Source organism: Emydura macquarii, unplaced genomic scaffold (assembly GCF_026122565.2).
Source record: "Emydura macquarii macquarii isolate MOO-44397 ecotype Brisbane River unplaced genomic scaffold, CSIRO-AGI_Emac_v2 contig_2473, whole genome shotgun sequence".
Lineage (NCBI taxonomy): Eukaryota > Metazoa > Chordata > Testudines > Chelidae > Emydura > Emydura macquarii.
Genome location: NW_027132610.1, coordinates 7,702,630 through 7,728,421, shown reverse-complemented (window position 1 = coordinate 7,728,421; position 25,792 = coordinate 7,702,630). Strand labels below are relative to the sequence as shown.

The 25,792-nt window shown below is 38.7% G+C and overlaps 1 protein-coding gene across 3 annotated transcripts in view; it reads right to left on the bottom strand.

The window, feature by feature from the left end:
- WASF3 (WASP family member 3) overlaps positions 1–25,792 on the bottom strand; it is a 164,515-nt gene that overhangs the window by 103,264 nt on the left and 35,459 nt on the right. For 2 of the 3 annotated variants that reach the window (XM_067562904.1, XM_067562906.1), the window contains exon 2: positions 3,535–3,623. The exons of the other annotated variant lie outside the window; for it this stretch is intronic. The gene's annotated coding sequence lies outside the window, so the exon portion shown is untranslated. The remainder of the gene's footprint in view (positions 1–3,534; positions 3,624–25,792) is intronic. 3 annotated transcript variants of the gene reach the window in all.

Below are 25,792 nucleotides of genomic sequence, written 5' to 3'. Positions count from 1 at the left end.
TATGACAGTGACGCTGCATATTTCAGGAAATGGTGCAAGAATCAGAATCATGAATGTAAACATGTTTTCAGTACTTCAGTATTAATGAATATATCAAGTCCATTGTTACGAGCTTGTGAACAGTAAAAAAAAAAAAATTAAAACGAAAACCACTACAAAAACCATTCAAAATTCAAAGCTATTCAAAGCTGAAAGCTTCAAAGGCCATGCGCTCGAGGAGTGTTGTGTGCCTCTCCATCATCCACAAAAGTTGTGTCTGTGATGCAATAGCCATTTCCCGGTCCTTCCTTCTCTCTCATATACCAATACTATGGTGGAAAAAGAACAAGTTTTGTCCAAGTTGTAGTCTCCAGGCCAAATCACAAAAATGTTGTTTTCTGCTCAGTTTTGGAATTCCATTCCCATAGGCTATTTCCAGTCTTCAGTGGGTTTGGAGTTGGTAAGATGCTTACTCAGTTTTCCCCCTTTCTGTAGGATCTGCTGGGCCTCTGGTGTGCGGGGACTGCATGGAGGGTGTTTGTTCTGCCAAGCTAGGGATAGGATGATAAATTCCAGATGGGCTGTGAACTCGTTAAAATGGGTGCAATAATGGTAAGCTAGTAACTGCATGTGCACTTCTACAGGCTGATTTTACCTTGGAGAATGTTATCCTAAGGCACATCTCCAAAAGACAGAAGGATTCTGTTCAAAAAGTAATTGAGCAAAATGGGGAGATATGCTTGTCGCTATTCGTCATGATGGTTTCCCCATGATGGTGTCCCCTCCACAGGATAGATTTTTGCCTGTGGTTCAGGTTGATCATCCAGCTGTGATTCAGTATACTCTTGGATCTCCACCTGTGTCTGTTCCATCTCCACTACTGTGTCTGTGCCAGAGTTCACCAGATCATTGATGCAGCAGTTGAGATGGATGGTACCATTGATCTGGAGCATTTAAGTGCCAGGACCGAAGGTGTTTGGCACTTCAATTTTGCCAGCACTGATGGTGCCAAGAGAGAAGGTACCAATGGTAAATCTGATGCAGACAGTGCCATTCTAGAGGAATGTATGTCTTTGGCCTCCCTGTCCCTTATAGATGATACCGGGGGATGTGCTGGAGCTGCACTTCTCTGAAGCGCTCGAGGATCTCCTGGCCCTGTCAGTAGTGGAGGAAGAAACCTTCGCCTCCATGGTACTGAGTCGAGAGGGCAAACCCTCCAACACCACAGACTTAGCAGGAGATCAGGGCCCTCTGGGAGCCAGCTCCTTATGGTGGGAAACTGAGCTCCTCTTCTTTGGAGCCTTCCCTGAGTTCACCAAAGTCTTCCCCTTCTTAAGGGACACCTTGGCCAAGATCACAGGGGTGCTGAATCTGTCCAGAAACAGATGTATGGGCGTGGAGGTCTTCTGACCTGACTTAAAAAAAGTGGGTCAAAGGGAACACTCCATTATCAGAAGCTTCAATTTGATCTCACAATTCTTTAGTGCTCTAGATTTGAGAACTAGGCAAATGTTTTGGTAGACATGGGACTCTTCCAAGCAATGGATGCACTTAGTGGTTGTTGCTGACCAGGAGAGCCTCCTGACAACAGAGGAAGTTTGAAACCTGGTGGACCAGCGTGCCCAGCCCATACAAATAAGCTCCCCCCCAAAAAGGGGTAAAAAGGAAAAGAAAAAAAATCAAATCTCTCATTACTATCCTACTAATTCTATACTAACCACAACTAACATTAACTAGAAACTAAAACTAAAAAAACAACTGTAGAACACGTTGAGGCATGCACACTGTGGACACACTACAGCTCTGTCTGAGGCCAAGGTGGTAGACAGAGAAAGAACTAAGGGCAGTTTGCCCACATAGCTCTATATATCCTTGGTGTGCAGCATGAGGGTATAGAGCATGAGGGTGTATAGAATGGACACTGCTAATGGAAAACCTCCAATCCAGGGCTCAAAAAGTGCATGCTCACCTGAAGTGCAGAACCCAGAGGGCTGCTACTTGAAAAGGAAGTTTTGATATTTCAACTTCTCATCCTCATTCAGTACAAAACTATTTCGAAAGAGTCGAATTTGCCACAAGACAAAAATCCTGATTTTTTGCTGAGCTCTAACTAGCATTTTTTAAAAGTAAAATTGCAGTGTTATTTTAGAAAAAAAATTATAATATGTTTCTTCAAGAGATTAGATTTTTCCTCCCCAACTCATTACATGCCATTTAGGTACTAGCAAAAAGCTATGTTTGAAGTAGTTTTTTAATATATTTCCCAACTCAGCATGTTCCCCAGGTTCACTACACTCATAAAAGCTGTGAAATAGAACAGAAACCAGTTCACGCACAAAAAAAACATTGACAGCAGCAATAAAAAAATAAATAAATCAAAGGGCATCTACTTCCAAAGAACAATAATCCACACAGAAGAGAAATATATGTAAAGTCATACGTAAAAATATTTTAAAAATACACTATTAAAAAAGCAAAAGAGCAGTTTTGACTATTCCAGTGCAAATCTGTAGAATCTAACTATATTTTAAGAGTTTAGGTTATTGGAAAGAAGGAAGATTAGTCAAAGCCAAGTAACTGTATGGAATGGAAGTTTGATGCCACAAGCTCTCTCTCAAATCCCTTTCTATATAGCCAATAATTTAAAATGCAATTTACATCAATTCAGTTAAAATAAAATGACAATAATTAAGAACATGACAAGATGTCAATTATTGAATGTAAACAAGCACCCCAAACACCCTCAGAAGTGAATTATAACCTAACAATGCACATTCTTAGTACTGAATAGCAATCTACTGAATCATTCCCTTCCCCCACCTTCCCACCCCTGCATAACTATTCAAAATTGTTTTTTAAATTAAATGAGAAGGATGGTTATGCATATCTTTCAGTAGGAATAGCAGCCTATAACAGTTGGATAAGAAGTTGCAGGACAGAAAAAAAAATCAAGCTTCCTTAGAGCTTTCTCCTCTTTTACAATCAGTGTAATACACAGAAGCTGTAAAAGGCAAAAGTCTCTAATTACAGGAAGTGGAAGCCATGTCCATTTCCTTTGGTATCTCTGGCTTGTGTTCCACAAATCTTGCTCCTTCCCAGTATCTCAAGTTCAGATTTTAACAGGTTCTGCACATAAGCAGCTCATTAAATTTATTTTAATGATTCCTGCCTCAAAATTCAATGAAAATCAAAGTGTAAAGCAAGCCAGGCATGGGTGAAGCACAATTGAAAGTAACACATGAGCCAATGACTATAGTAAAACAGACTCATTTGCAGCATTTTCAAAAGCTTTAGTAGCTATATATACAGTAACTCCCATTATGAGATAAATAATCCATTATAAATTCAACAGAAACCTCAGACTGAAGAACTCTGTTGGGATTTTTTTTTTTTTTAAAGGAGAAAAAACTTTTTCAAGACTTGAAGGCTGAAAAGCTGCCTGCTCCATGAAATAAGACATTGTGTCAATGGATCTCCACTGAGCTGGCACGATAGAAATTCTCCAGAAATTAACTTGAAAACAAAGGCAACTAGCATTACTAAATAATCACTTACTAAAGGGAGGCTTCAACAACTTTTTCAGCTAGGGTCATCAAAATCTTAGTTTACGTTGTTGCAGATGCTGGAGATTACCATGGATAACACTGAAAAGTCATAAAAAATATTAAAATCAACTTTCATTTTGACATTTAAAAAAGAAAATCTAGCTAAAACATTTTTTGGAAACTTAAGATTTTTTTAAACACAATCAGAACCTCTAATTTTCTTAAATCAGTTTTGGCGATGAAAATCCTTCATGAAAACTCATAAAATAGCAGAGCTTTAAATTAGCAGAGCATTGGTGAATAGAGTACTGGTTTACAACTGACACTGCAATTCTGCTCTGCCAGAATCAGTGCTAAATGTGCATGTCGGGAGAGGTGGGGGGGAGGGGGAAATGGAAGGTGTTCTACTTCTTCCCAGCTTTTCAGCCAATCAGCTGGTCAGATGGAGCTATGGCTCTACATGGAGGGAGGAGCTAAAGATGCTGAAAGAACAAGGGCTACAGCAGTGTTTCTTAACCTGGGGGTTTAGAGGGGTCGCAAGTGCAGATCTGGTATTGGGGGTGGCAAGAAAGGCAATTGCCTGGAGCCACAGGGGCGCCATGAAACTAAGTTACATGCCTCAGTCCCGTGGGGGTGGGACTCAGGCTTCAGGGGTACAGTAGTTTGGAAAGGTTAAGAACCACTGGGCTACAGCTTCACCTCTCTTCCCTCAGCTCAAAACATATACTCTTCCTCACCCACTGAATATTTGAAGAGGGAGGCCAGCTTTAGACCCCATGTTCCCATCTAGCTAGCAGCAATGCAACTTGCAAGTTGCAGCTGAAGAAGCTATATGAGCACCTAAACATTAATTTCTTCTCGGTGGAAGGAAAGCATTATCCCCATTTTACAGATAGGGAAAACAAGCACAGAGTGATTCAGCCATGGTCACAGACAAAGCCTGTAACAGAACCAGGAATTTAATCTAGGTCTCCCAAGTCTCAGCTCTAAGTGCCTATGAAAAGCATAACTAAATCATTGCCTCAGACCCAACTGCACCATAACCTGTGGTTCACTAAAAGTAGACTAAAGTCTCTTGTATACAAAGAATACCCAGGGGATCCACTGGCACCACAGCTTCCTCTCAGTCCCTAGGGCTGAGCTGCATGCACCCCCCAGAACCTGAAAACAGTCGCCAACTCCCTGATTAATTTTAATTAAAAGAAATTCTTCTCTCCACCTGCCTCCCCAACCCTTCAACATTTCAGATTCTTCTATGGAGGCTTAGGCTACGTCTGAACTATTTTCCAGACATGAGTAGCAGATGTAAAAGTGGCCTGGATGATCTCTTTTGACCTTCCTATGTAACAGAGTAATTAAGGGGAAGACTAAAGCCATTGTACGGGAGAGTATGCCAGCCCCTCTCCCACAAGCCTACCACACTTTTTTTTTTTTTTAAATATAAACACTTGCAATTTAATATAAACTGCTGCATTTCAAAAGGCAAAATAACTAAAGCAGTGCTTGAGATTAAGTTTTTAAGATCCAAAGATGAAAAAGTTTACCTTTGTAGGAGACAAGGTGAGTGAGGCCTGAAGAAGAGCATTGACTAAGCTCGAAAGTGTGTCTCTCCCACCAACAGAAGTTAGACCAAAAAAACCCAAACGTATTACCTCACTCACTTTGTCTCGCTGATATCCAGGGACCAACACAGTTACAACACCACATACAACTTTCATAGGGACAGTTGAAGCCATATTCAGAAAGAGGATGAATCCCATCAGAGTGGGAAATTGTTTAAAGTCACAAATTCATAGTATGTGTGTGTGTCCACACACTTGGAAGAAGACTTCTAACCCATACTGATCATCACTGGAAGGTAGTGAGAGGTGGAACTAAGATAAAGCACAACCCAGAATTGCAATTTTCTTAAATCCTCTGTCTTCCCACTCAAAAAAAGTTTTAATCCCACTAGAAATCCCAGTGAAAGACAGAAAAAACCCTACAAAGGTGTCATGGAATGAAAAGCAAAAACGATGCAATTTACTTCTTAAGCACATTTATTCCCCAAACATACAAAGGCACACATTGTGCTTTGAGATTGTATTATGCGTTACTTCTTTCACAGCAAAATTTTAAGTAGCATATTGAACAACCATACATAAGTAATTTAGGATGACTGCACATAGGTTCTCTATTCTTCATTTTATTTTTATCAGAGAAATGGCAAAAGATCTCCTTTTCATACTTTTCTGCACATTCTTTCACAGTATCTACAAAAATTTAGATTCAATATTCTGTGGCTTTTTCAGTCACAGAATCAACAACATTAAGTAGTAACACATTTTTCCATACATGGAGTCTTATGGCTATTATCAGGCCATTTCAACTAACCATCTTACATTAAACGTCAATGTTGATTCTTCTAATTTATATCTATCTGGAAGAGTATATCCACGGTTAGGCACTTCAGTCATTTCTATATATTCCTATTTTGTTACAACACTTTCAAGTCTTTGCATTTCAATTTTCTTTGAAATTTCTGGGGTACAACAGAAACATCATTTCCAAATGGAGGTAATGCTACCAAGTTGCTGGAAGGCCGAGAACAAGGACTTAAATTATAATTGTAGCTATATTTGCTATGACAATAGCATTCAGACTGTGTCAGCTGCATGATCAAACTCATCAACATTCTAATGATCCTCTTCAACAGACTAAGACTAATTCAATGGCACACTTTACAATGAAAATCCAAAAGGCATCTGTTTTCTGCACTTTTTGAGATGACCACAAATCCTCTTCTTTGACACTTAAGACACAATGATTACATTTTACATAAAACTATTAGTTTTAGTTACTTCAGTACTTGTTTTCAATTACTACTTTATGCTATAGGTAGATTAAATTGCATACATTCATGTACTGATGTTGGTAACCATCCATATAGAAGACTGATCATCAACTTTCACATTTACTACAGCTAGAATGAGAAACCACCATGCAGTGAATTCAACAACTAAAGACTTAAAAACAAGATGAGCTAATCAGCTTTATATAGAACTGTGTTATCAGATGCCCTGCCTGCATTCCAGAAGTTTCTAAAATCTAGCAAACTAAGTTGCCACTAACATTTAACAGCTCTGCCCACTCCTTTCCAACATCTAATGACAGTTATCATGCCTCTTTCTGATCACTACTGACACCACCCATTTCCCTTCCTTCCTATTCTTCTCTCAATAATTTTCTTATTGTACTTAAAAGCCAAAAAAGTTGTGAAAAGAACAAGATTCTTGTTACTTCCTTTTTAATAACAAACAATCACAGATGAAATTTAAAGCCCGTTTCAAGTATCAAAAATCTTTAGATACATACACTGACAACACTATTTATCTATCTGTTTGCATGCACGTTCTGTTAGGTAAATATACTGCAGAATGACAAATTCAAAATCCAGAAACAAATCTACTGACATGAAGTGTTTGTTTTTGAATGTGTGTGTAGTGGAGGGTGTTTGGAGGAGTTCTTATTAAACAAGAGCACCTACTATTCACTCCAAGAATGTGAACACATTCATCCACACAATAAATTATAGGATAGCCACAGGTTTCAGATTAATCAACTGCCTGGAAAGAATCTCAACCCAACACCAACTCATACCTCTGAGCTACAATAATAATTATTATTAATGCCTATTTAAGTTGTGTGGCAGCCTTTACTGTGCAGAGAAAGACTGCAGATGAACAGCAAGTTTAGGACAAGCTGTTTAGTCAGCTTTTTCCTATAAATACACCAACTAAACTACACAGAAAAAAGAGAGGAAGTTGTGGGTTAACAATGTAAAAAAGTCAGGGGGCTGGTACTGTGCATATTTTTTACAACCTATGTTTTAAGTTACACATTTTTAGTGCCTGCAGTTTGAAAAGGGAATGGGAATATTAGCCACTTGAATGTTACAAGCTTTTTGGTAGTACCAGAAATTCAGTAGAGGAAAGCAGTTTTAAATTAGTTTTAACTGAATTAATTTTTTCCAGAAAGAATTTTAAACCACTGAATTGTATTCCTTTTCCCAGCCCAAACCACAAGGAGTATACTTCAGTATCTTCTTTTAGATTGGATCCAAACAATTTTAATAATGATTTCATATTAAATAGTTTTGCTCAGAAGAGCTGCCTTATAAACCAATATTCACTCCTGTATCAACATCAATAAATGGACAGAAAGATCTGTAAATTAATTCTGATAATGTGGTAACAATGAATCTGACAACTCTGCTGAAAAGAAAAATGAAAAACTAAAGTAACACAAGTCCTAGAGTATCTGCCCAGCACATCAACACTACTATATTCAAAATTATATTTGGTCATGAATATTTCTTCTTTATAAGATCACAGAACTTTAGAAGATACTTCATGTCAATTTGCTTCTCTAAAATTTGTTCTCTTTTCTTCTCACTGCTTAGAAAAAAAACTTTAAATGTTACAATTTCACTGTTTAACCACCTAAAAATTCCATTTCAAACTTCAACAATATCAATATTTTGTTATTTTTATCAGATATTATTCAAATACTAGACTGAAATACATACTTAAATATCTTCTATACATTTTTATTAAATTTAAGTTAAAGATTATCAATAATTTTATATTTAAACTACCTGATAAAATGCTCTAATATCATGAAACACTGAAAATTGGCCAGACATCTGTAAACTAGTTACCTGCAACCAGCCAAATGTGAAGGAATTTGCATTTACATCCATTCATTCCAGTAAGAATTTTATGCGATGAATAATCTGCATTAATTCAATGAACAATAAAAACTTAGGGCTGTCAAGTGATTAAAAAATTAATCACGATTAATCGCAAGATAAAAAATAGTCACGATTGATCGCAGTTTTTATCGCACTGTTAAATAACAGAATACCATTTATTTAAATATTTTATGTTTTCTACAGTTTCAAATATATTGATTTCAGTTACAACACCGAATACAAGCATACAGTGCTCACATTATTTTTATTACAAATATTTGCATTGTAAAAAAGGGGTGCCATTCAGATTTTGATTTCTCCACTGCTTTCTTTTCTTGACTTCCAGGCTTGCTGGCGGGCAGCTGTTTCTGCTTCCTCTTTCTCCTTAGCTAAATATTTTTGGTGTTCACACAGCTTTTTTATTGTCATTCTCCAACCTAGCCAGCTCTAACTTCGTTGTTGCTTCGCTGACACTCATATATTTATGCTTTACTTTTATTCTATTTCCCTTACCCGAAATAAACAAACAGAAAATAATAAAACTATAACCTCTCTTTTGACTGCTTCAAGTCTCCATACTTGGGGGGGGGACGACACCATACCAAAAAAACCCCACTTCAAAATTATTTTACCAGTCCTTTTAAGTGTAAACTTCAGTTAAAATAGCAAGCTATATGTAAATCCTGTACTACTACTGTCACATTTTGGGGTAGAGAGAGAGGTTGTGCCAACACCTGCCCTGAACCAGGACTGCTTATTAGGCGGACACTCAGTGCATGCTTGTATGCTGGCTAGGAGCATTCAGATAATGGAGCTATCGCAGCAAAGCATTTTACTGTATCCAGGGTTACAGGGCGGGCATGACATCTCACTGGTCTGAATCGCACCCCAAAACATGGTGGTGGCAAATGAATTTTTCAACTGTACTAGTAAGTTAAGTATTAGGAAATTTTTCAAGCCCTGGACTGTATTTGTATATTAGATATTTTCTTCTGACTGCATGAACCCAACAGTCCTATCTTTATAGTGCGTAACTTTGTTGGGTTATAACAATTTATAAGTAATTTTACATTTGACTTTCATAAGATAGCATGTTATGGGACTAATAGTATTTTCCCACGTATAGCCAGATATTTTATAGTTGAATGTTAAATGCCTTTTCTCATGCCCTCAGATATCATATTTTACATATTACAGGAGCACATGGACGTTATCTGTGCATTTTAAAATAATGACCTATGGCAAAAGTGGAGAAATCAAAAGAAAGAAGAGGTAAATGAAAGAGACAAGATAAAAGTTAACTGAAATGACAAAATCACAATAGAATTGATTTAAACAAAAATCTCCCACCATAAGATAAGAACAGACCAAAGTAGTGATTTTCTTTTTATATTATGAACTGTGAGAAAAACGCTACAAATCTAACTGGAACTGTTGTAGATTAGATTACTTTTCTGTCTAGCATAATAAATGAGAGTTTCTCACTCTACTGATCAGGTAGTATTTCCAAACAGGGCCAAATTAGAAAATGTGTGATACATGAATGGTTAATGTTGACTTTTCTGAGTTGCAGTTTATTATGTTTACTAAATTAGTTTTAGATGAAACGGACCATCAAAGAGAAAACTCAATATAAACCATTTTTAGCTTTCTTCACATCAAAGATCTGCTATTTGTAAATTTAAATACTGATTGAAAAGTATTCAGGCACAGAACACAACATATTCTAAAACAAAATTAAATCCAAACTTTGAAAGAAAATTATATTAAACTAAATGAAGCCTACGCTTGCTTGTGTAAAAAAATGTAACAGAACTAAGAAGTATTTACAACAGAACACTGCTCAGATCTGGATGTGGCTAAATCATGATAAATATTTAATATATAAATGCTCTTATGTATAGATTATGTTCCTCAGCATAGGCTCATATTCCTTTAATGGTCCCCTTCAAGAGCTTGCCATGAGTAAAATAAAGAACAACGTAGAGGTTTATCTGTAGTGATGAATAAAAATGTTTTCTACATTAAACCTAACGCATAACTTGTTAATAAATTCCAACTGTTTTAGGACATTTAAGTATCTGAAGTAAAAATAGAGTCCTTATTCCCTTAGAGCACCAGTGGTTTTAAGCAGACACAAAAACACAGACTAGATAGCCAAGGACTCCAACAAAACAAACATACTTTTCACAGAAACACACACTTCAAACATATTTTTATTAAAGACTTTGGAATGTGAGGGTATTTTCCCCCCAATTAACTTGTACTCTGAAGTTATTTAGGTTAGTTTATGAAAAAGCCGGCATGTTCACTTTCTAGGGTCTACTGCAGAGCTGGTGATCCTTTTTGTTTTCTAAAGGGTCAGACCAATCATTTAATCCTACATTTAAGATGGGGTTTTCCAAACTTATTTACAGCTTAACTTTTTCAGGATTGCATAAAGAAATAATGGCTTTAGCCTTAAAAAAAAAAAAAAAAAAAAAAAAGATCCTTGGCCCCAGTAAAGGAGTACCACAAAAGGGAACTTAAGATGCTCCCTGTCCTTCAGCAGAGGGAATATGGGCTTTTAGGAGGCCTTCACTTGTTGACACAGCTGAATAAACCTATTCCGAGGTTGCTCCAAATTACTGTAGATGCTGAAATAGTCCCAGGCTCCCCCTCAAGATCAGGAGAATGTAAACGTTATAGGTCTCCTTCTTAAGTGGGATAAGCATCATTCTGGTGTACTTAAAGATTCAGTCCATAATGTAATCTACTGGTATTCTTTCTAGCAGAAAAAGCTTGGCTTCTTAAAGTGTTCGAATCCAATCTTAGTACCTTAAGATTTACATTTTTCTACCAAAAATCTACCAATAACAACAGTTACAATGTTAGCACACAAACATGTAAACTGCTACAGATTTTCATCAGGCAAGCTATTCTATATCATACATATATTAGAAAAATAAGTAACTGTCCAATATTCTCCCTGATCTTATTTTTAAGATTTTTCACATTGTTTTTATTTATATTACAGTCTCCATACACCATTGTTTGGAGACATGGTGTTTGGGAGAGGCAAGTTTTCTCATGTTGTTGGATAGAAAGAACTGTATAATATAGTCACCCATCTTTTAATAAAGTCTCAGACTGCTTTGCAGAATAAATATTATGTTAATCTAGCGCTAGTCTGATTCAGAAATACAGCATTGTAGACCTTCTCAGACCTCACTGAGGATTTCAGCGTATTTTTTTGTTGTTGTTGTTGACTTCGTATATTCCGCAAAGAACTGAATTTACTCTTCATAATACTTCCTTATTTTGTCTTTGAGACTGGCAGATTTACAAAGGGTTAGAGATCTTCCAAAGGGTTTCAGCTTCAGCAATTCAAATTGAAAAATAGAAGGAAAGCCACAAGGAAGTGTAAGACAATGAAATATACAATAAAATGGTGAAAGTTTGAATGACTTTCTATAATATTTCAAACAGTTTCTTTTCCATATTGAATCAAACTAGCATAGTATGAAGTGTTATCTGATCTCAGACAGCAGGAAGTTATTTAGCCATGCCGTAAACCATGTCAGAGCTGGTGTCCTATTTATCCCCTGCACCTACTCCACTGCCATGCCTTTTTCCACACTGCTCTTTGTGTATCAAATGCCCTCATTATCATGCTCTGCCAAGCTAGTACCCTTTCCTTCAAATAACAAAAGAAAATTCAGTTCCTCTAAATGCCTACAAGAGGCTAGTTAATATTATGAAATAGACATATATAAAAAGTGTTATTTTCCACTCTAACTCCCTCCTCTAGATTTCCCAATGAGTTATGTTTTTGTTTTTTTCTTTCTTTTAGACTAAGCTTTTCAGGGCAGGAATGTTAATTTTTGGCATCTGCTATACTACCAAGTAAAGCATTCTCAAAATAGTAAAAAGGAATAATTAGATCATTTAATCTTTGAGAGCCAGAGAAGCGTGATTTTCACTCAATTTAAAAAAAAAAACAAAAAAAAAAACCCTTTTAATCAATACACATTCACAGACACAAAAAGTTTCTTACCGATCTCTAATCAAGTTTTACATTCACTGATACCACACTAATCCTGAAACATTTGTACTGACATATCAAAATGTTTCTAACCCTGGTAGATTTAAGTTAAATCTATCCCTGAGAACACGTCAGTACAGAAATACTGGATATAGAATCACAGAAATTCAGGGCTGCAAGAGCTCTTGAGAAGACATAGTCCAGCCCCTTGCACCAAGGCAAACCAAAGATCCTAGATCACTTCTAACAGGTGTGCATCTAACCTGCTCTAAAAACATACTATGATGAGGATTCCACAACCTCCCTTAGTAACTATACTTATAGTTAGAAAAGATTTATTATCAAAACGACCTAAATCTCACTTGCTGCAGATCAAAAGCAGACTACTTCTTGTCCTACCTTCAGGGGACATGAAGAAAAAATTGATCACTATCCTCTTGGTAACAGTCCAAAACATATTTGAAGACTTATAAGGTCCCTCCTCAGTCTTCTTTTAACAAAACTAACATATCCCAAATTGTTTTATTGTTTTCTCGGTGTTTTGTTTGTTTGTTTGTTTTTTAAAAAACCTTTCCTCATGCCTCAGGTTCTCTAAATCTTTTATCATTATTTGTTTGTCTCTTCTGGACTCTCTCCAATGTGTGCATATCTTTAAGTGTGGCTCCCAAAACTGGACACAGTACTCCCTCTGAGGCCCACCAATGGTGAGTAGAGAAGGATAATTACCTCACATGTCTTACATACAATACTCCTATTAATACATCTCAGAATGTTATACTCCTTTTTCGCAACTACATCCCATTGGTGACTCTCATTCAATTTGTGATTTGCTGTAACCCTCCAAGACCCTTTTCTGCAGTACGACTGTGAAGCCAGTTGTTCTCTATTTTATATTTGTGCATTTTATTTTTCCTTCCTGAATGCAGTACTTTGCACTTCTCTTTACTGAATTTCATCGTGTTGATTTCAGAGCCAAGATCTTCAATTTATCAAGGTCATGATGAATTCTAATCCTGTCCTCCAAAGTGCTTGCAACCCCTCAAACCTCAGTGTCATCCACAAATTTTATACACATACTCTCCACTCCATTATCCAAGTCACTAATGAAAAAATTGACTAGTACAGGACCCAGGACAGACCCTATGGGGGTCTAACACCATCCCAGCTGGACTGTAAAGCACTATTAACTATTCTCTGAGTATAGTTTTTTTCAACCAGATGGTCACCCAACCTCATAGTAATTTAATTTAGACTATGTTTCCCTAGTTTGCTTATGAAAAGGTCATGTCGGACTGCATCAAAAGCCTTACTAAAATCAAGATAAATCACATCTACTGCTTCCCCCTATCCACTAGGCCAGTAACCCCATCAAAAAAAGGAATTTAGATTGATTTGGCATGATTTATTTGACAAATCAGGTTGGCTACTACTTATCACCCTATAATCCTTAAGGGCTTACAAACTGATTGTTTAGTAATTTGTTCCAGTATCTTTCCAGATACCAAAGTTAGGCTGACGGGTCTATAGTTCCCTGGGTCTATCTTGTTCCCTTTTTTAAAGACAGGTACTATGTTTGCCCTTCTCCAGTCTTTTCGGACCGCATCCATCTTCGTGATAGCTCGAAGATAATCGCTAATGATTCCAAGATTGCTTCAGTTAGTTCCTTAAGTATCCTAGGGTAAATTAAGTCAAGTCCTGCCAACTTGAATATATCTAACATGTAAATATTCTTTAATTTTCTTTAACTTTCATTTTTAAATAAACTGTTTTTATTAAAACCATGCAAATATATAAGACTTATTGGGAAAAATTGTAAATTAATGTTATTTATTAAATTAATTATACATATTAAATAAAAAAGAACACTCATGATAAAAGGGAAGGGAAAAGCAAGAGGTGTTAAGAATGAAGGTGGGGAATTTGCTGACTTTTTAAAAACTAATATTTTTTTAAAAGAGGATGTGATCATGCTGGTTCAGCTAGGCTTGCTTACCACCACCATACAGAGGCCTATATGCTGCTATGAGCAAACATGAATCTGCAATGATTAGCTCCCAGTTAAATTATTTCCAAATCACATTTATCAAACAATAAAAAATTAAAAAGACCAATAGAATAGTATTTTAATTTTTCTGCAAGACCACATTACACAGCATTAAATGTTACTGTATCTTGGCATCAAAAAAAAGTCCGTGTATTTGGACAGGCACCTCTGATTATGGAAATCAAGCATCCAATGGACAAAAACTTTCCTGAGTACAGATTGTGGGTCAACCATCAGCTGATAGCCTCAAACATAAAATTAAAACTTAAAACATACAAAGTTTTACAGGATTTTGTACTTGTCCAATATCAGTGAAAGTTACATAACTTCTGTCCAGAATGGGTATGAAGCATTGGCACAGATGGAAGTGGGAAACAACTCCAATTAAATTTGCAATAAAATAAAAACTATTATGCTGGAAACCACCAAAGCACACATTACAAAAAGTCAACAACAAACCACAGTGCCAACACCAGTAGATGACAATCAGTGTTTGCCCACAGGCAGGGTGAGACACAAGGGTGCATTTTGTCCCCAAGCCTTTTTAACATACATGTAGAATTTATTAGGAAACAAGCCTTGGAAGATTTCAAAAAAATGGAAGGAGCTGGGATTTCCATTGGTGGACACCTCTTAACTGACCTTAGATATGCTGATGGCATGATACTCTTTGCTACAACTACTGATGCAATGCAACAAACGTTGGAGTCTATAAAAACAGTGAGAAATATGGACTGTTCATGAATGTGATGAAAACACAATTCACGTACGTTGACACGACCAACAAAAACAAGATACAAGTGGATGTCACGATTAACGGACAAGCTGTAGAGGCAGTTGTGACCCTAAGAGCCCCTGAATCCCCACTGGCAAAGGGTTTGCTGTCATATAACAGCAACTCTTAACCGACCTGACCAACTCACTACACCAAAACACATTGCTGTCATAGTATTTATCTATAAAGAATGTTGTGTAAGATATCAAATAAAAGCATATGTCATACTGATTATAAGCACTGCAAGATGTATATACGGGTGTTATGCAAGAATCTCAATCTGGATCCTCATTTGACTGAAAAATCAGCAAGCTCTACAGAAAAACTCAAGGTGAGAAAACTGCTTTTGCCAAAGAACTGTAGCTTGCTAAAGTTATGTTTAGTAAGAAGCATGTTTTATTTTTGTTTTATTTGTAACCAATTGTTTCCACTATCCTTACTCAGTACCACTTAAAACAAAAGTTTATTAACAGAGTTTTATTAGAAGCAGATCTCAGTGCTGTAATAAGTAAAGTTTGACTTCTTAGTTGATTACAATGTTGGTTTAAACAAGCTGGTGTGTATACTGTCTCTTGGTAATTTCTGCAAGCGTCCAGTGACAAAGGACCGATGCTCCAGGAGCAGTGGTTCTCAACCTATTTACCATTGTGGGCCGTATATGCGGCTCACTATGTGTCATGTGGGCCACATCCAATATTACCTATATGGCCTTGAGGATGTCACAGCTATGTGCTAATTAGGCCACAAGCAGCCCATGGGCTGAGAACCACTGCTTCAGGGGAACACTCTTCCCAGGGGCTTGGAACTAGGGGTGCACCTGCAAGGCAAAGTAAGGGCTGGTGGAGTCCTATGAAGTTTGTAAGGGGTGGCTAACAGACTGGAGTCACAGGGAGCTGTCACTCAGTTTAGCATCAGCAAATCTCTATCTCTTAAGGCAGGGGGGTAACAAGGTGACCCATAATTCTGGGCTCCCAAAGAAAGTATCAAAGCACTATAGGAATATAATTATTTGGCATCATATATATCATCAAGTTGGATGTTCCAAAGAAACTGGAAGATGACTAGGATGGCTCACAACTATGGCCTCCTTTAAGGAAGTATGAAAAACCAGTGGCATCTACAAAGCCTATTTTTTCATGAAGATTTATGGATGTGAATCACAGGAAGCTAATGCTGCTGAAAAGAAGAAAATTGAAGCTTTTGAAACGTGATTCCTGTGTATCTCCTGGAAGGAAAAAAAAAAGAGCAAATATCTATGTTAGAAATATTATTAGAGAGAAGCAGAACCTGATGCTGGAATCAACAGACACAAATATGTGTTTTGGTCACATTAGGTACAGAAATGGAAATAACCTTGAGAAAGTTTTTATGGAATGAATGGTGGAGGGTTATCAAAGTTGGGGATGACCAGTGAGATGGACGGATTGTGTGTGGCATTCCCTGGAAGGTCAGCAGCTGAGTGCTTGAAATTAGCGATGGGTCATGAAGGCTTTTGAAAATTCTGCTTTGATATCACTGGTATTCAGCAATGACTAGATGGATTTATTTACCTACTATGAATAAATAGAATTACTGAATATCAAACATCTCTTGGCATTTTTTTTTAAAACATTTCAAGAGTAACTCACTAAGGATTAATGGTTAAATAAAGGCTCCAAACAAACCAGAATAAGTATTTAAACATTTTTCTTTTCCCTCCTTCTCCTCCCCTCTGTATTCAGAACCTATGCTTGTGATGAAAAAATCTCACAGATGTGGACAACATGAGAAGTGGATTAAAGGACATATCTGAATTCACTATTCACAGGTGAGTACAGTCTGTATATCAGCGCAGTATGATTTCAGCTTTTTCTTTCTGAATGAATTCCTTTTTTCCCCAGCAAATCAGAGAAAACCCATACACACACCTCCAAAATCCTAATAACGGAGTCTCGACACAAGCAGTTTTTCATTAATTACCAGCTATCTGATTACCTCCATTGGCTCATCTTGACTGAATGCACTACAAAAACTGCTAAAGACAATCTGAATAAGAAATGAGGTTTTGAAAGAGGAGTATAACACTGTACCGTGTGAGCTCTGGACAAAAATTAATGTCTTGAAACGTCGAAAACAAGGCTCACCAGAAAAGGGAGATATGGTTTGTATGTGGTTTAAAGGACAAGCTGTCTGGCCAAGAAAGGATTCCTTCCGAAAGCAACAAAGGATTTAAAAGCAAGACAACATTTTAGACAGATTAGGGATTTAAAGTATTGAGTTGTTGGTCTTTGTCACAATAATTGTGGGGGGAGGGGGAGAGAACTAAATTCTAATTGTTTCCAGATGCCTAGGGAATGCATGACACAGAATCTTGATTGAATAAGACACTAGATGTGTTGCAGTTAAGGAAAAAAGGATAAACATTTTAGATTTGTAGTACTAACATTTTACTTCCCTCCACTTATACAACTTCAGACTTCTGAGACTCTTCACCCTGAGAAGCCAAGTAGGCCCTTGCACTGATCAGTACTTGGAAGAGAGGCCATCATGGAAACCCCAGGATACCAAGAAAAGCACTGCTGGTATGATGATGGTGTTCAATAGATACCACCCTTCCTTGTAAGTGCCCGGGGACACGGGGGTATTTGGGTACTGAAGGTGCCCTCTTTAATTTAAGAATATTCTTGTGGTGAACATAACCATATTTGAAGTGATCAACACTTTGCAGTATACTCAAACTCTTAACAGGAGTTTAATTTTTATTTAATTCAAGTTCTAGATTGTGTTAGCATTTTTAAGTCCCTTTTCCAATTTCCTCATTCAAGCAGGACCTCTTTGGGTATTGTTTTCATGATGCAGAAGAAACAAAAACAAAATCTTATATCCGTTAAAACTAAAAGCACATATTTAAAATTTCAGAGTCTTCAATCTTCTTCAAAGTGAGTTTATTGGCAAGACTACCATCTAAGGTAGATAGCAATATGGTTTCAGAATGGGCAAAATTCTTCATCCAGGAGGGTGCTGACAGAGAAAGAAAATAAGATTAATTTGGACTCTGTCCGGTTTCCTTCAAAACTATGATTTTTTTTGCTGCAGATGAAAAAAAGATATGCTGCCCATCACATGGGCCTGTACTAAACATAACAAATTTGTGATGGTCACTTAGCTAGTACATAAAACACTGGATAAAGAGGAAAAACTATTTGATCACCAATTTTAAAAGAAGACATTGCATCTTCCCTTTTATAATTTTAAAGCTTGCCTAACTGAACCTATGCTGTAGTTAATTTTCTTCATTTGGACTAGTTGAAACACCTACTGGGAGTGAAAAAAAAAAAAAAAAAAAGAAAAATCTAGTTTTCCTCTTCCAATCTATGAATAAAAACCAGGTAGGAGAGGATAAGAGCTATTAATTCTAAAAAACTGAAGAATACAGGGCCAGATCATCAAAAGTGTTTAGGTATTTACATATTGCAGATTCGTGCCAAGTAGGAATGTCAAAAGGTAGTTTTAGTTAACATTTTAAAATTCTGTTTTTGCACATATTTAATTCCAGTTTTCATCCAAATGTAGCTTGAAAGCTCCTGAATAAAAAATTATTTGGTATATAAGAAATTAATCGTTCACCATCTTCTAACAATAAAAAGGTACAAATTAAGAATCTGAATAAATGTGTTTTAAGTCATAACTGCTTAAATAGTGTATCACTGTAGTTAGCAAAAAAAATACCAAATTTAATATTAAAGAAACAGCATATTTTAATGGTTACCAGTCAATGACAAAGGTTTTATTCAACTTTTCTTTAAAAAACAACTGATGTACAAAATCAAATTACATTTAAAAAATGAAGTATTTAAATCAAGGTTTTCTGCTTGCTGACTGAAATCATGACGGAAGTGAGATTTAAAAGCAATCCAACCTGTAGTTAAGGAAGGGTGGTAAGACGCAGCAAACTGGGGTCTATTCTCAACTCTGACACTAGCCTACTAAAGCCAGGTCTACACTACCAATTTTTTACCAACATAGCTATGTCACTCAGGGGTGTGAGTTCTGACTGAGAGCTATACCAGCAAAAGCCCCTCGTGTAGACAGGGCATTTTTGCCCTTTTGCTGTTATAGCTTATTTGGCTTAAGAGTGTGTGGCTGGTGTAAGCTGTGCTCATACTAGGAGCACTTTGCCAATATGGTATACCATTATAGCTAAACTAGCAAAGTACTCCTACGGTTGATTTGGCCTGAGTGACTTTGAACAAATTATTTTACTTCTCTGTTCCATGGTTCTGCCTTCTTCAAAGTGAGGATAATGATACAAATGCTAAAAGTCTAAATACTAAGATGAGTGAACTTGGGTACTGGTATTAAATGAGGATATTGATATAATAGACATCACAGAAACTTGGTAGAACAGTGATAATCATTGGGACATGGTAATACCAGGGTATGAGAGAGCAGGCTGTGCTGCTAGGGAAGTGGCACAATATGTGAAAGAAATATAGTAAAATCTTAAGTGAATCCAACAGTACCATAGAATCTCGGTAGATAGAAATTCCATGCTTGAATAATAAGAGTATTGCAGTAGGAAGAGACTACCAACCACCTGACCAGGATGGTGATTGTGAAATGCTCAGGGAGATTAGAGAGGCTATTATTGAGTTTTCTATTTTTGTAATGAGGGATTTCAATTATCCCAATATTGACTGGGTACATGTCATCTCAGGACAGGATGCAGAGATAAAGTTTCTAGATACCATTAATGACTGCTTCATGGAGCAGGTAGTCCTCAAAGGGGAAAGGCAACTCTTGATTTAGTTGTAAGTGGCACACAGGATCTGATCCACGAGGGAACTATAGCTGAAGAGCAATGTATAATTACATTTAAATGTCCTTACGGGGGAAGAAAATACTGAAGAAGTCCACCACAGTCGCGAGTAACTTCAAAAAAGGGGAACTACACAAAAATGAGAAAGCTAGTTAAGCAGATATTAACAGGAAAAGTCACAAGATTGAAATGTCTGGAAGCTGCATGGAAACTTTTTAAAGACTCCATAATAGAGGCACAAATTAAATGTATATCCACATTAAAAAAAACAGTAAGAGGATCCAAAAATGCCACCATGGCTAAACAGAGTAAGAGAGACTGTTAGAGGGGAAAAAAGGATCCTTTAAAAATTGGAAGTCAAATCCTACTGAAGAAAATAGAAAGGAGCATTAACTCTAGGGCAAGTCAAGTGTAAAAGTATAATTAGACAGGCCAAAAAAGAATTTGAAGAGCAACTAGCAAAAGACAAAAACTAAGCCAATAAAAAATAAAATTACACACATACACACATACTGGTACATCAGAAGCAGGAAGCCTGTCAAGCAAACAGTGGGGCCACTGGATGATCAACATGCTAAAGGAGAACTCAAGGAAGACAAGGCCGTTGAAGAGAAGATAAATGAATTCTCTGAATGGTCTTCACTGCAGAGGATGTGAGGGAGATGCCCACACCTGAGCCATTCTTTTTAGAGGACAATCTGAAGAACTGTGCCAGATAGTTCCAAAACCACTTCTATTGACATGTCAAACTGATAAATTCACCACTAGTCAGTCACCAGGACCAGATGGTATTCATCCATGAGTTCTGAAGGAACTCAAATATGAAATTGCAGAACTACTAACTGTGGTATGTAAACTATCGCTTAAATCAGCCTCTATATTGCTTGACTGGAGGATAGCTAATGAAATGCAAATTTTTTAAAAAGGCTCCAGAGGCAATCATGGCAATTCTAGGCCAGTAAGCCTAACTTCAGTACCAGGCAAATTGGTTGAAACTATAGCAAAGAACAGAATGAACGGACACATGGATAAATATGTTTTGTTGGGAAAGAATCAACACGGCTTTTGTGAAGGGAAATCATGCCTCAGTCTATTCGAATTCTGCGAGGAGGAGGGGGGTCAACCAGCATGTTAACAAAGGCAATCCAGTCGATATAGTGTACTTGGCATTTCAGAAAGTCTTCAGCAATGTATCTCACCAAAGCAAACTAAGCAGTCCTGGCATAAGAGAAAAGGTCCTCTCATGGATCATTAACTTAAGAATAGAATGATAACAACATAGTAAATATCACAATGCCACTATATAAATCCATGATATACCCACATCTTGATTACAGCATGCAGTTCTGGTCACCCCATCTCAAAAAAAATATTAGAATTGAAAAAGATACAGATAAGGATAACAAAAATGATCAGGGGTATGGAACAGCTTTTGTACGAGGAGAGATTAAACAGACAGACTGTTCAGCTTGAAAAATAGATGATATGATAGAGGTATATGAAATCATGAATGATATGAAGTAAATAACACTTCCTTATTCACCCCGTCACATAACACAAGAACTAGGGGTCATCAATGAAATGATAGGCAGCAGGTTTAAAAACAAACAAAAGGAAGTACTACTTCACACAAGGCACAGTCAACCTGTGGAACTCCTTTCCAGGGGATGTTGTTAAGGACCAAAGTATAACTGGGTTAAAAAAAAAAAAACTAAGTAAGTTCATGGAGGATAGGTCCAACAATAACTATTAGCCAAGATGGTCAGAGACACAACCCCAATTAGGGTTGCCAACTTTCTAACTGCTGAAACCTGGAAACCCCTGCCCTGCCCCTTCCATCCAAGACCCTGCCCCCATCTCCCTCTTTCACTTGCTTCCCCCATGCCGGGCTCACCTGCTGCCTACAGAAGCAGGCTGGGAGGAGCTGAAGAGGAGCCTGCCTCCCCAGTCAGGGCACGGCAGGAGGGGGGGAGGGTGTCAGTCCCTGGAGTGCAGGGCTGGGGGCAATCAGGGCACAGCAGGGCAGAGCAGACAGGATTCCCTCCTCTCCACCCCCACCAGCCAGCTAGCAAGCACCTCGAGCTACCTCTCTGGCAGAGAGGCTGGAGCTGGGTTCTTTCTGTCAGCAGCTCAGCAAAGAGCAACTCCTCCAGGCTCCAGAAGCTGCTATTCCCACTCCCCACCTCCCCCCCCCCCACTCCCCCAGAGGCAGAGGCTGCACCATCAGTTTATAAAAAGGACTGTTCACCATTCTATTCCTTATGCAACCTATCATTTTGCTTTCTTTTCTCACTGTAGCAGCACACTGACCAGAAGTCTTCGCTGAGCTCCCTATAGTGATGCCTAGGTCTCCTCCTTGAGCTGATAAGTTAATTCAGAACCCTTATAAGGGGTCTGAGTAGTTTAGATTTTCCCCTCCAATATACATTACTTTATAGTAATATACTTACAATCTGAAAACTTCAGGTAGTCCGTTGTGCTCAGTTTCTCCTATTACAATGTGGAGCGCAGTAGGTGCTTTACGGATATTTAAGACAGCAAGGTTCCTACCCTCAGATCTTACAACCTAAATTAAAACTAATACAGACAAAGATCTGAAGGGAAGAAATTTAACATTTAAAAATGTGATTGAGCTATATTTCAGACATTCATCCTTGGAACTAACAAGATGACTTATTTATGCTCCTCTCTGTTTTTAAACTAAATGATATGCTGCAACATGAATATGATTAAAGGATGACAAGGTGACATGACTGAAGGGGAAAATCCAGCTAGAAGTACTGGAAGATGTTTGAAGGACAAGCATCTTCCTTGGAGTACTAGATAAGAGATGCTGCCACGGTGTAGGCAGAAGCATGAAAGAAAGAACAGAATAGCAAATGGATAAGGCAATGAAGGATCAGTAAAGCATAAGTAGTTGGCAAAGCATAGTACAGCACTGCCTTGTGCTCTAAGTAGTAAGAATGATCATTTAGAAAAACAGTAATTGTGGTTCTTTGCAATATCAGTGTAGATCCCCCTCTAGGTGAACGTGCACAAAACTGAATTTTTCTAGCACTGCTGGTCAGTGCCACGCATACACCTGTCTCCTTGTACTCCCATACGAGGATATAAAAGGCAGAGCGATAATGAACTCCCCTCTATCAGTTCCCACACAATTCAAAGCCCACATAGCAGAAGATTCTGAAAAGCAGGATGGAGGCCAGATCATGGGATCTGTGCTGACTACAACATCTCAAAAGAAACACAGTTATTGTAGGAGAAAGTAACTGTTCGTTCTTTCTTTGAATATGTGTCAGGGTGGATCCCAATGTAAGATTGGAAAGTAGTATCCTTCCAGGACAGTGGAGTGAGTAGTTTTCAGCTATCTTAGTAGACAGACAGAAGTACTGTTCTCCCAAACTTGGCATCTGACTGGGCTGCCATGTGTGTCAGGCCTGGTCAACCTGTCCCTACTGGCCCCTCACCATGCTGCTGTGATTCTCTGGTGTTTTAAGCCTACAGAGTCAAACAGAGCTTAAGCACTGCCTCTATTTTGGGGTCCATAGGCACATTTTCTAATTGCAGATCTTCTAGCTTGCACCTCCTGAGAGTTTAACCCATGCTGCATACTCCCTGGAAGGGGTGCTAGCCCCTCAGTCTTCCCCTGTAGCTTACATACACTATCCCCCACCCAGATATAAGTCTTCTGGATTACCTCTTCAAGAGGCAAGCAGTATGTGCTATACCTTAAACACAGACTTTGCACAGGATTCAGACACAGCACTGCTCTTTCTTTAGTAGCATGAGAAATACACAGATCTAAACCCTACACACATTTCCTTGCCTCAGTTTCCTCGCTACTCTGGAGCATTCTATGTGCTGGGATCATCTCTTTTGCGACCATCCAGCATCCTTCTGTTGCAGTGCACAGTTTGTATGCTGAAACATGGAGCCTTCTCCTCTCAGTTCACCTATTCCGATGTTAGATAGTCCATCCTCTTCCTCTCTTCTGCCCAAACTTAAGATGTGACTGTGTGCGTCTTCCCACTGTGAGTTCTTTTAAACTCCTGTTTAAATCTCTCCACTTTCCCACCTCCCTTCAGACAAGTGGAGGAAGTATCTTCTCCCAGCTCAAGCAACCTCATTGTCCCAAGATGCTTCACCCTGAACAGATGGTTGTTGAATTCTAATGCCCCACCACTGGCCCTGCTCTGGCAGAAAGCATGACCCAGACCCACAAGTCCACGGTGGATTCCACCTTTATATAGGGATAGTGATAAAGCAATTTTCTATAAAGTAATAACTTCATATCTTCAACCAGAGTAGTTGTACATAGTTTCCCGAAATCACACCATGTCAAATGCATAATGTTTAACAAAAGTTCATGGATTGCTCCACATAGCTGCCTTATAGATCTTAGTCTGACACACAATTCTGAAGCAAAGTGGCAGATGCTTCCTGTGCCTTGATGGCATGTGTATTGATGTTCAGAGGAAGCAGCTCACCAGACAGCTGATGGCAGATGGAAACACACTATGATCCATTTTGCAGTTTTCTAAGACAAGATACTCTGGCCTTTTGATGAGCCAAACATGACCACAATAGAGGTAGGGAAAGAGCCTAAAAAAGGCTTAATCCTGTTGAGGCAATAGGGCAAAGCTCTATAGATGTCCAAGAGTATAGAGCTTCTTTTCTCCTGGCACCAAGTGTGGCTTCAGGAAGAAGACGGACAAGGTAATAGATCGGTTCAGGTGGAATCCCAATACCACCTGAGGGTGAAAGTTGGGGTGTGATTTCATCACCACCTTGTCCCTGTGAAAGGATATGGAAAGTGATTTTGGTGCTCGCTGACTCTCCATACTAATGCAATGGCCACAAGAAAAAAAACCCAAAAACTTCTTGATGGTAAGATGGCACATTGAGCACTCTGATAACATTTCAAAAGGAGACTCCATAAACTTTAGACGGAGGACATTGAATTCCCATATGGGAGTTGGGTCTCTGATTGGAGGGCAAATATGAAGGACATTAAGGAATTTGGATACCACAGGGGGTGAGAAATTCATGTTCAACTATCCTGGAAGGCGAAACACAGATATTGTGCTGAGGTGGACTTTAAAGGAGTTAAACATTACACCTGTATGTTTTCAGAGCAGGATATGGTCTAAGAGGTTTGGTAACAAGGCTTCTACTGGGTCATTATTATTTTGAGTTGCCCAAATGGAGAGTCTTTTCCATTTTGAGGTGGATGTTTCCCTAGTGGAAGGCTTCCTGCTCTATACAAGAATTTTCTGAACCCACAAGGAGCAATATCTGTCACTACTGTTCAGCCAGCCTACATTCAGGCTATCAGATACTGCACACGGACCAATGTTGTATCTGATATGGTTCTGGGATATTAGAAACTGTAGGAAGGTGCAGTGGCCTTCCTCTGAGCCTGGGCCCGAGGAAGGGCCGCAAGCACCCAATCAGGTCCTAGACAGGCCGGCAGCCCAGTCTGCCTGGCAACCAGACAGCTGGGCTCCGATAGGCCTGGCCAGTCGGCCAACCCGGCAGCAGGGAGGCGGGGCCTCAGGGAGGACAGCAGCCATAAAAAGCAGGCCCCGTAGCTCAGATGGGAAGAGGCAGCTGACGGAGGCAGACGCGCTGTCTCGCCGGCTGCAGCAAAGGGCCGAACCATGCCAGGCCTCCGCCTCAGGTAACCCTCCCCCGGGCTTGAGGCCCCAGGAGCAACGCCGACAGCCCACCTCTAAGGCCTGGGTCGGGCCTCCAGGCCCCGTGGACTGGCCAAGGCCTGCAGGCCCGAAGCACTGGGCCCAGCCTCGGGGCCGCAGCGACTGGGACGAGCCCCCTGAACCGGAGAGCTGGGAGTTCCGCCCAGAAGCTGGTCCGGACCTGGAGGAGCTGCCGGAC